This window comes from Phyllostomus hastatus, unplaced genomic scaffold, assembly GCF_019186645.2.
Source record: "Phyllostomus hastatus isolate PE091 unplaced genomic scaffold, TTU_PhHast_1.1 phas_scaffold_78, whole genome shotgun sequence".
Lineage (NCBI taxonomy): Eukaryota > Metazoa > Chordata > Mammalia > Chiroptera > Phyllostomidae > Phyllostomus > Phyllostomus hastatus.
The window spans coordinates 56,617,470-56,627,050 of NW_025334041.1; positions in this window are offsets into that span (position 1 = coordinate 56,617,470).

A 9,581-nucleotide genomic window follows, 5' to 3' on the forward strand; every position below is an offset into this window, starting at 1 on the left:
TCTTGATCTTAGTGGGAAAGTTTTAGTTTTTGCCCATTGAGTATGATGTTGGCTGTATGTTTCTCATATATGGCATTTATTATGTTGAGGAATGCTCCCTCTATTCTCACCTTGCTGAGTGCTTTTTACCATAAAAGTGTACTGTAGCTTATCAAATGCTTTTTCTGCATCTATTGATAGGATCATGTGATTTTTGTCTTTACTTTTGCTTATGTTATGTATTAAATTTATTGATTTGTGAATATTGTACCATCCTTACATACCTGGGGAGAATCCTACTTAATCATGGTATATGATCTCTTTAAAATATTGCTGGATGTGGTTTTCCAATACTTTGTTGAGCATTTTAGTGCCTATAATCATCAGCAATATTGGCCTGAAGTTTTCTTTCTTTGCTTTATCTTTATGTGGTATGGGGTTTATGATGATGCTAGCTTCATAAAAAAAGTTTTGGAGTCTTCCATCTACCTGGATTTTTTGGAATATCTGGGAAGGATAGAGGTTAGCTCTTCCTTAAATGCTTTGTAAAATTCACCTCTGAAACCATCTGGTCCAGGAGTTTTGTGTATTGGGAGTGTTTTGATTACTGCTTCAATTTCATCAGCTGTTATTGGTCTGTCCAGGCTTCCTGCTTCTTCTTCATTGAGTTTTGGAAGATTATATTTTTCTAGAAATTTGTCCATTTCACCTAGGTTTCAAATTTTTTAAATTTTATTTTAATCATTGTTCATGTACAGTTTTCAACCTTTTACTCGCATTCCAGCCCACCCACACATCCCACCCAATTCCCTCCCATTACCACCCTCCCTCCAGTTTCTGCCCATGTGTCCTTTAAATTTGTTCCTGTAAACCCTACCCATTCTCCCCTGAAATTACCCCTTCACTCCCCTCTGGTCACTGTCAGCCTGTCCTCTATTTCAGTGTCTTTGACTATATTTTGCTTGTTTCTTTGTTTTGTTGTTTAGGTTCCTGTTAAAGGTGAGATCATATGGTATTTGTCTTTCACTGCCTGGCGTATTTCGCTTAGCATAATGCTTTCCAGCTCCATCCATGTGGTTGCAAAGGGTAGGAGCTCCTTCTTTCTTTCTGCTGTGTAGTATTCCATTGTGTAAATGTACCATTGATTTCTGATCCATTCATTTACTGATGGGCAGTTAGGTTGCTTCTAGCACTTGACTATTGTAAATTGTACTTTTATAAACATTGGGGCACATAGCTTCTTCCGGATTGGTGTTTCAGGGTTCTTAGGATATAATCCCAGCAGTGGAATTGCTGGATCAAAAGGCAGATCCATTTTTAGTTTTCTGAGGAAGTTCCATACTGTTTTCCCTAGATGTTGTACCAGTCTGCAGTCCCACCAGCAGTGCACTAGGGTCTTGTTTTCTCCACAACCTCTCCAACACTTGTTGTTTGTTGCTTTGTTTATGGTGGCCATTCTAACTGGTGTGAAGTGGTATCTCATTATGGTTTTAATTTGCATTTCTCTGGTAGCTAGTGATATTGAATATTGTTTCATGAGTCTTTGGATCCTCTGTATGACATCCTTGGAGAAGTGTCTGTTCAGGTCCTTTGCCCATTTTTTATTTGAGTTGCTTGTCTTCTTAGAGGGTAGTCATGTAAGTTCTTTCTATATTTTGGAGATTAAACCTTTGTCTGAGGTATCATTGGCAAATATATTTTTCCATACAGCTTGTTCTCTTTTTATTTTGATACTGTTTTCTTAAGCTGTGTAGAAGCTTTTTATTTTGATGAGATCCCATTTGTTTATTCTTTCCTTTATGTCCCTTGCTCTAGGGGACATGTCAGTAAAAATGTTTCTGCATGATATCTGAGATTTTTCTATCTACGTTCTCCTCTGGGACTTTAATGGTGTCAAGGTTTATATTGATGTCTTTAATCCACCTTCAACTTATTTTTTAGAAGGTGTAAGTTGGTGCTCGAGTTTCATTTTTTTTCAAGTTGCTGTCCAGTTCTCCCAACACCATTTGTTGAAGAGGCTATTTTTACTCCATTTTATGTTGCTGCCTCCTTTGTCAAATATTAATTGACCATAGCAACCTGGGTTTATTTCTGGGCTCTCTGTTCTGTTCCATTGGTTCATGTGCCTGTTTTTATGCCAGTACCAAGCTGTTTTGATTACAGTGGGCTTGTACTATAGTTTATTGTCAGGTATTGTGATCCCTCCTACTTTACTCTTCTTTCTCAAAATTGCAACAGCTATTTGGGGTTGTTTATGGTTCCATATAAATTTTTGAAGTGTTTGTTCTATGTCTGTGAAATAAACCATTGTTACTTTAATAGGTATTGCATTGAATGTGTGAATTGCTTTGGGTAGTATGGAAATTTTGATGATATTAATTCTTCCAATCCATGAACACGGTATATATTTCCATTTGTTTGTGTCTTTCTTGATTTCTTTCCTCAGTGTTATGTAGTTTTCTGAGTACAGGTCTTTTACCTCTTTGGTAAGGTTTATTGCTAGGTATTTTATTTTTCTTTTTGGTATTTCAAATAGGATTTTTTTCTTGATTCCTGCTTGTGTTGTTTCATTGTTGGTGTACAGAAATGCCTTTGATTTCTGGATATTGACTTTGTATCCCGCTGTTTTGCCAAATTCATTCATCAGGTCAATCAGCTTTTTGCCCAAGTCTATAGGATTTTCTACGTACGCTATCATGTCATCTACAAACAGTGACAGTTTTGTTTCCTCCTTTCTGATTTGGATGCCTTTTATTTCTTTTTCTTTTCTGGTCCCTGTTACTAAAATGTCCAATACTATATTGAATAGAATTGGTGAAAATGGACAGCCTCGTCTTGTTCCTGATCTTAGTGGAAAAGATTTTAATTTTTGCCCATTGAGTATAATGTTGGCTGTAGGTCTCTTGTATATGGCCTTTATTATGTTGAGGAATGCTTCCTCTATTCCCACTTTACTGAATGTTTTTATCAAAAATAGGTGCTGTACCTTATCAAATGCTTTTTCTGCATCTACTGATATGATCATGCGATTTTTGTCTTTGCTTTGTTTATGTGATGTATTACATTTAGTGATTTTCGAATGTTATCATCCTTGCATCCGTGAAATGAATCCACTTGGTCATTGTGTATGATCTTTTTAATGTATTGTTGGATGCAATTTGACAGTATTTTATTGAGGATTTTACTGTCAATGTTAATCAGTGATATTGGTCTGAAGTTTTCTTTCTTGTATCTTTATCTGGTTTAGGAATTAGGATGATGTTGGCTGCATAAAAGGAATTTGGGAGTCTTCCATCTTTTTGGATTTTTTTGAATAGTCTGTGAAGGATAGGAGTTAGATCTTCCATAAATGCTTTGTAGAATTCTCCTGTGGAACCATCTGGTCCAGGGCTTTTGAGTGTTGAGAGTTTTTTGATTACTGCTTCAATTTCATATGCTGTTATTGGTCTGTTCAGTCTTTCTGCTTCTTTTTCATTGAATTTTGGAAGATTATATTTTTCTGGAAATTTGTCCATTTCACCCAGGTTTTCAGATTTCTTGGCATACAGTTCTTCACAGTAATTTCTTACAATCCTTTGTATTTCTGCTGTATCAATTGTAATCTCTCCTCTTTCATTTCTGATTTTGTTTATTTGTGTCTTCTCTTTTTTTTTCTTGATGAGTCTGCTTAAAGGCTTGTTCATTTTTATCTTTTCAAAGAACCAGCTCCTGGATTTATTGATCGTTAGAATTGTGCTTTTAGTCTCTATGTCATTTAATTCTGCTCTGATCTTGGTTATTTCCTTCCTTGTAAATGCTCTGGGGTTTCTTTGTTTTTGTTCTTCGAGTTCTTGTAGAGGTAGGGTTAAGTTGTTTGTTTGAAATGTTTCTGTGTTTTTTAAGTATGCCTGTATCGCTATGAACTTCCCTCTCAGGACTGTCTTCCCTGTGTCCCATAAGTTTTGGATTGTTGTGAGTTCATTTTCATTTGTTTCCAGAAACCTTTTGATTTTGTCCCTTATTGCATTCTTGATCCATTCATTATTTAATAGCATGCTATTCTATCTCCATGATTTTGAGTGTTTTGGGTTTTTTTCCTTGCGGTTGGTTTGTAGCTTCAAGTCCCTTGTGATTTGAAAAAATGCTTGCTATGATTTCAATTTTCTTGAAATTGTTGAGGCTTGTTTTGTGTCCTTTCATGCGGTCTATCTTTGAAAATGTTCTGTATACTTTTGAAAAGAATGTGTATGTAGCTTCTTTGAGATGAAGGGCTCTGTATATATCAGTTAAGTCCATTTCATCTAGGGTATCATTCAATGACACAATATCTTTGTTGATATTTTGTTTGGAAGATCTGCCCATTTTTGACAGTGGGGTGTTAAAATCCCCCCACTATAATTGTTTTGCTGTCAATATCTTTCTTGAAGTCCTCTAAGATTTTCTTTATGTATTTGGGTGTTCCTATGTTGGGTGCATATATATTCACTATATATATGTCTTCTTGGTGGATTCTTCCGTTGATTATTATGAAGTGACCTTCTGGGTCTCTCTTTATGACCCTTTTTTGGAATTCTATTTTGTCTGATATGAGTATTGCTACCCCAGCTTTTTTTTTCCTGTCCATTTGCTTGGAAATTTTCTTTCCAGCCCTTCACTTTCAGCCTGCGAAGGTTTTTTATCCTGAGATAAGTTTCTTGTATGGAGCATATGTGTGGGTCATGCTTTCTTATCCATTCAGCTATTCTATGTCTTTTGACTGGAGGATTTAATCCATTTATGTTTAAGGTTATTATTGATAGATACTTATCCATTGCCATTTATGTATGTCTCTCTGTCTCTCTCTCTCTCTTTCTCTGTCTCTCTTCTACTTCCTTTTCTTAAAGCAGTCCCTTTAGCAACTTTTGCAGAGCTGGTTTGGTGGAGGTGTATTCTTTTAGACTTCTTTTATCTGGGAAGCTTCTTATTTGGGCTTCTATCTTGAATGAGAGCCTTGCTGGGTAAAGTAGCCCTGGTTTCAGACCTCTGGTTCTCATTACTTGGAATATTTCTTGCCATTCTCTTCTGGCTTGGAGTGTTTCTATTATGAAGTCAGCTGTTAGCCTTATTGGGGCTCCCTTGTATGTTACTTCCTGTTTCTCCCTTGCTGCCTTTAAGCTTCTCTCTTTGTCTTGAAATTTTGTCATTTTAATTATGATGTGTCTTGAGGTGGACCTCTTTTTGTTCCTCTTGATTGGGACTCTCTGTGTTTCTTGGATTTGTGTGACTTTTTCTCTCATCAGATTAAGAAAGCTTTCCATCATTACTTTTTTAAATAGGTTTTTATCCCTTGCTCTTTTTCTTCTCCTTCTAGTGTCCCTATTATACGGATATTATTACGTTTCATATTGTCTTGCATTTCTCTTAATCCCTATGCATTCTTTCTGAGCCTCTTTTCCTTTTCTTGCTTTTTTCTGGGCGTTTTTTTCTACTTTGTCCTGCAATTCGCTGATTCGGTCTTCTGCTTCATCGATGTTGCTTATCATTTTTTCTACCTTGTTGTTCATTTCAGAAATTGTATTCTTCATTTCCTCTTGGCCCTTGTTGATAGTTTGTATTTCCTTTTTCATGTTTATATAGTTTGCAGTGAGATTGTTGTAGCTTCCCTGTAGTTTCTGGTAGCTCATCGTGAGTTTATTGAGCTTCCTGATAATCATTGTTTTGAACTCCATATCTGAAAGTTCAGTTGCCTGTATTTCATTTAGCATTCTTTCTGAAGCTTCCTCCTTTCCCTTCATTTGGGGATTGTTTCTTTGTCTTCTCATTGTTCATGAGACTCTTCTTGTTAGCCTCTGTTTCTTAAGTTGATCTGTTCTGGTTCCCTGTGATTATGGTGTGAACTTCTGTGGTAGAATACCTGTACGATTCAGTGGTGTAGTCTCCTTTGTGTATCCTGGTGTTCACAGCTTCCCCCTATTCTTTTTTGTGATCAGCTGGTGGAGTAAGGCAAAATGGTTTAAGGCAGCAAGACAGTATTCTATGATATTTACAGTAGCAGCCAATAGAAAAGAGATGGGAGATCCTTTGGCTACGTATTGTGTTAACAGTGATCTTTCACTGCACTAGCCACGTTTTAGAAATGATCAAAAGAAGGTAAGACTCTTATTGGATAGGAAAGGATTTTTAGTTGGATCTTGAAAGCTGTGAGGTTGTGGGAGGTCAGATTCTGAGGTAGGGTGGGAATAAAGAATAGTAAATAGGAGTAGTGTGTAAAAGAATAGAGACAACCCCCACAATAATAGATTTCAGGAAATTGTGAAGTGGGATGTGATCTGGGAGGGGCGTTTTGTAGTATTTACAATTGTATGAACTAGGTCTTATTTATAGTAATAATAAAGCAACAATCATGTGGCAGAATGTATGAGATCTAGATAACAAGAATAAGGATTATAGAACCTTTAGTGGTGTACTAATGGAACACAAATGAAGGACAGTAAATTGTCAACACACTGTGAGTGAGATAACAGGGGGAACCTAGCAAATGACAGTATAACCAGTCAAGCAAAGAAGATTATACAGAAAGAAAAAGAATACCGAAATACTATTAAAATAAAAAATGTCAGAAAAGTGAGAAAAAGATAACACAAATTTGCAGTAACTTGCAGACTCAAAAAAGTAAAAAAATGGGAAAAAAGCAGAAGATGGAATGCAGGAGAGATAAATTTGGAGTGGAAGGAATAATATTAGGATGAAAGGAAGATAAACATAAGGAATTGAGAGATATAAAAATAATAAGAATTAAAAAATAAAAAGTCACTTAAAAAACAATTTAAAATCAAACAACAGCCAAAAAACCCCACAAACAAACAAACAAACAAACAAACAAACAAAACCGAAACCCTATAGTTGGTTTCTAACTGCCCAAACCAGTTTGTCTCATCTTTGTGGCTTCAGCAGGCTGAGGGGCATTTGGAATGCTTTTCACTCTTCCCAGTCAGAACTCAATCACTCTCTCTGGTACTTTCCCCAGGGTTATCAGCTTGCTCTCCCCAGATCTCCAACGCCTTCCCACAAGACCCTGGGTGTGGGTTTGGGTGCTCCCAAGCATGCTCTCCAGAGCTCATTGCAGAAGTCTCCCAGGCTCCGGGGCCCCGTTGAGTACCCGTGTCTTTTCTGGGTTCATGGTGCAAGCTCCAGGGACCACAAGGGGTTGCGCCCTTCCCCTAAATTTCACTGTAGCGGTCTCTATGCTCTCGGGAAGCACCTCTTTTCTGGATTCATGGTGTAAGCTCCAGGGATCTCTAGGGGTTGCGCCCTTCCCCCAATTTCCCCACTGTAGGCTCCAGGAACCCACGAATCACTGCGTCCTTTCCAGGTTCACAGCACAAGAGTCGGGAATCCCAAAGGGACGCTCGTTCCCCTGAGTTCACCACCACAGGCTCCAGAAACCCACCAACACCCATGTCCTTTCTTTGTTCAGGGCTGTGGGGTCTGGGTCTTCCATAGAACCACACTCTCACCAGGTTGGGGGCATGAGCGCATGGCCAGGTCACCCTTGGTGGCGCAGGCTGGGGCATTCACCCTTCCCAGGGCTATGTGTGGGTGCTCGCAGCCCCTGTGTGACTGTCTCCCAGTCTCACTCCCGTCTCTGTGCCTTCAAGCAATAAGGCCTCCCCTGGTGCTGCTCCATCCTTGTTGTCCGGGGAGGGAGCTGTGACTCTGCTCTCCTGGGTGCCCTGAGGCAGATTCAGGAGCACCGGGACTGGGGGCTGCAACCTCCCTGGTTCCAGCGCTAATCCCTGGGTCCTTATTATCCTGAAGCAGTCGCCTTACCATCTGGTTTTTCAATGTCCGCTATAATTTTTGATGTCCTGTTTTCATAAATGTTTCGATATCCTAGCCCCTTGCTCTTGCTGCTCTGCAGATCTGCAAGTTTCTCTCCCCTGCATAAAGGAAGGGGATTACACTCCCTCCAACAAAGCTGCCATCTTCCCCTCCCAATTTTTTTTTTTTTTTTGCAAATAGTTCTTCATAGTAATTTCTTACAATCCTTTGTATTTCTGTGGAATCAATTGTAATTCTCCTTTTTAATTTCTGATTGTGTTTATTTGGGTCCTCTCTCTTTTTTTTTTTTTGGTGAGTCTGCTTAGAGGCTTGTTGAATTTATTTAACTTTTCAAAGAACCAGCTCCTGGACTTATTGATGTTTAGAATTGTGCTCTTAGTCTCTATGCTATTTAATTCTTTTCTGGTCTTGGTTATTTCCTTCCTTCTACTTGTTCTGGGCTGTCCTTGTTGTACTTTGAGTTCTTGTAGGTGTAGTGTTAGGTTGTTTGAAATGTTTGTATCATTTTTGGGTAGGCCTGTATTGCTATGAAATTTCTTCTCTGGACTGCCTTTGCTGTGTCCCATAAGTTTTGGGATGTAATGAGTTCATTTTCCTTTGTTTTCAGAAACTTTTTGATTTCTTCCTTGATCTCATTTTTGATGCATTCTTTGTTGAATAGCATGCTCTTTGATCTCCAGGAATTTGAGTGTTTTGAGTTTCTTCCTTGAGGTTGGTTTGTAGTTTCAGTTCCTTTTGGTCAGAGAAAATGCTTGATATGATTTCAATTTTCTTGGATTTGTTGAGGCTTGTTTTGTGTTTTATCATGTGGTCTATCTTTGAAAATGTTCCATGTGCATTTGAAAAGAATGTTTATTTTGTTTCTTTGTGATGATAGGCTGTATATGTATCAGTTAAGTCCATTTGGTCTAGAACATTGTTGAATCAGTAATATCTTTGTTGATATTTTGTTTGGAGGATCTATCCATTTTTGACATTGGGGTGTTGCAATCCCCTGCAATAATTTTTTTGCTGTCAATATCTTTCTTGTAGCCCTCCAAGATTTTATTTATGTATTTGGATGCTCCTATTTTGGGTGTGTAGATATTTACAATGTTTATGTCTTCTTGATGGATTATTACCTTGAGTGTTATGTAGTGTCTTTCTGGGTCTATTTTCCTGGCCCTTGTTTTGAAGTCTATTTTGTCTGATATGAGTATTGGTACTTCGGCTCTTCCTTCCTGTTCATTTTCTTGGAATATTTATTTCTAGCCATCACTTTCAACCTCTGTAGGTCTCTTGTTCGGATGTGAGTCTGTTTTAGGAACCATATGTGTGGGTCATGATTTCTTACCCATTCAGCTATTCTATGTTTTTTGATTAGAGCATTTAATCTGTTTATGTTTAAGATTATTTTATGTACATATCCTGTGGTATTTTTTCATATCCATTTTCCTCTCTCTCACTCTTTTTGTTCCTTTTCTTGAAGAAGTCCCTTTAGCATCTGTTGCAGAGCTGGTTTGTGGTGGTGTATTTTTTAGACTTCTTGTGTCTGGGAAGCTCCTTATTTTGGCCTTCCAAGTTTAATGGAGAGCCTTGCTGGGTAAAGTGGCCTTGGTTGCAGTCATTTGGTTTTCATTACTTGGTATATTTCTGGACTTTCTTCTCTGGGTTAGAGCATTTTTATTGAGAAGTCAGCTGTTAGTCTTATTGGGGCTACCTTGTATGTTACTTCCTGCTTCTCCCTTGCTGTCTTTAAGATTCTCCGTTTGTCTTGGAATTTTACCATTTCATTTATGATGTGTGTTGAAGTGGGCCTCTTT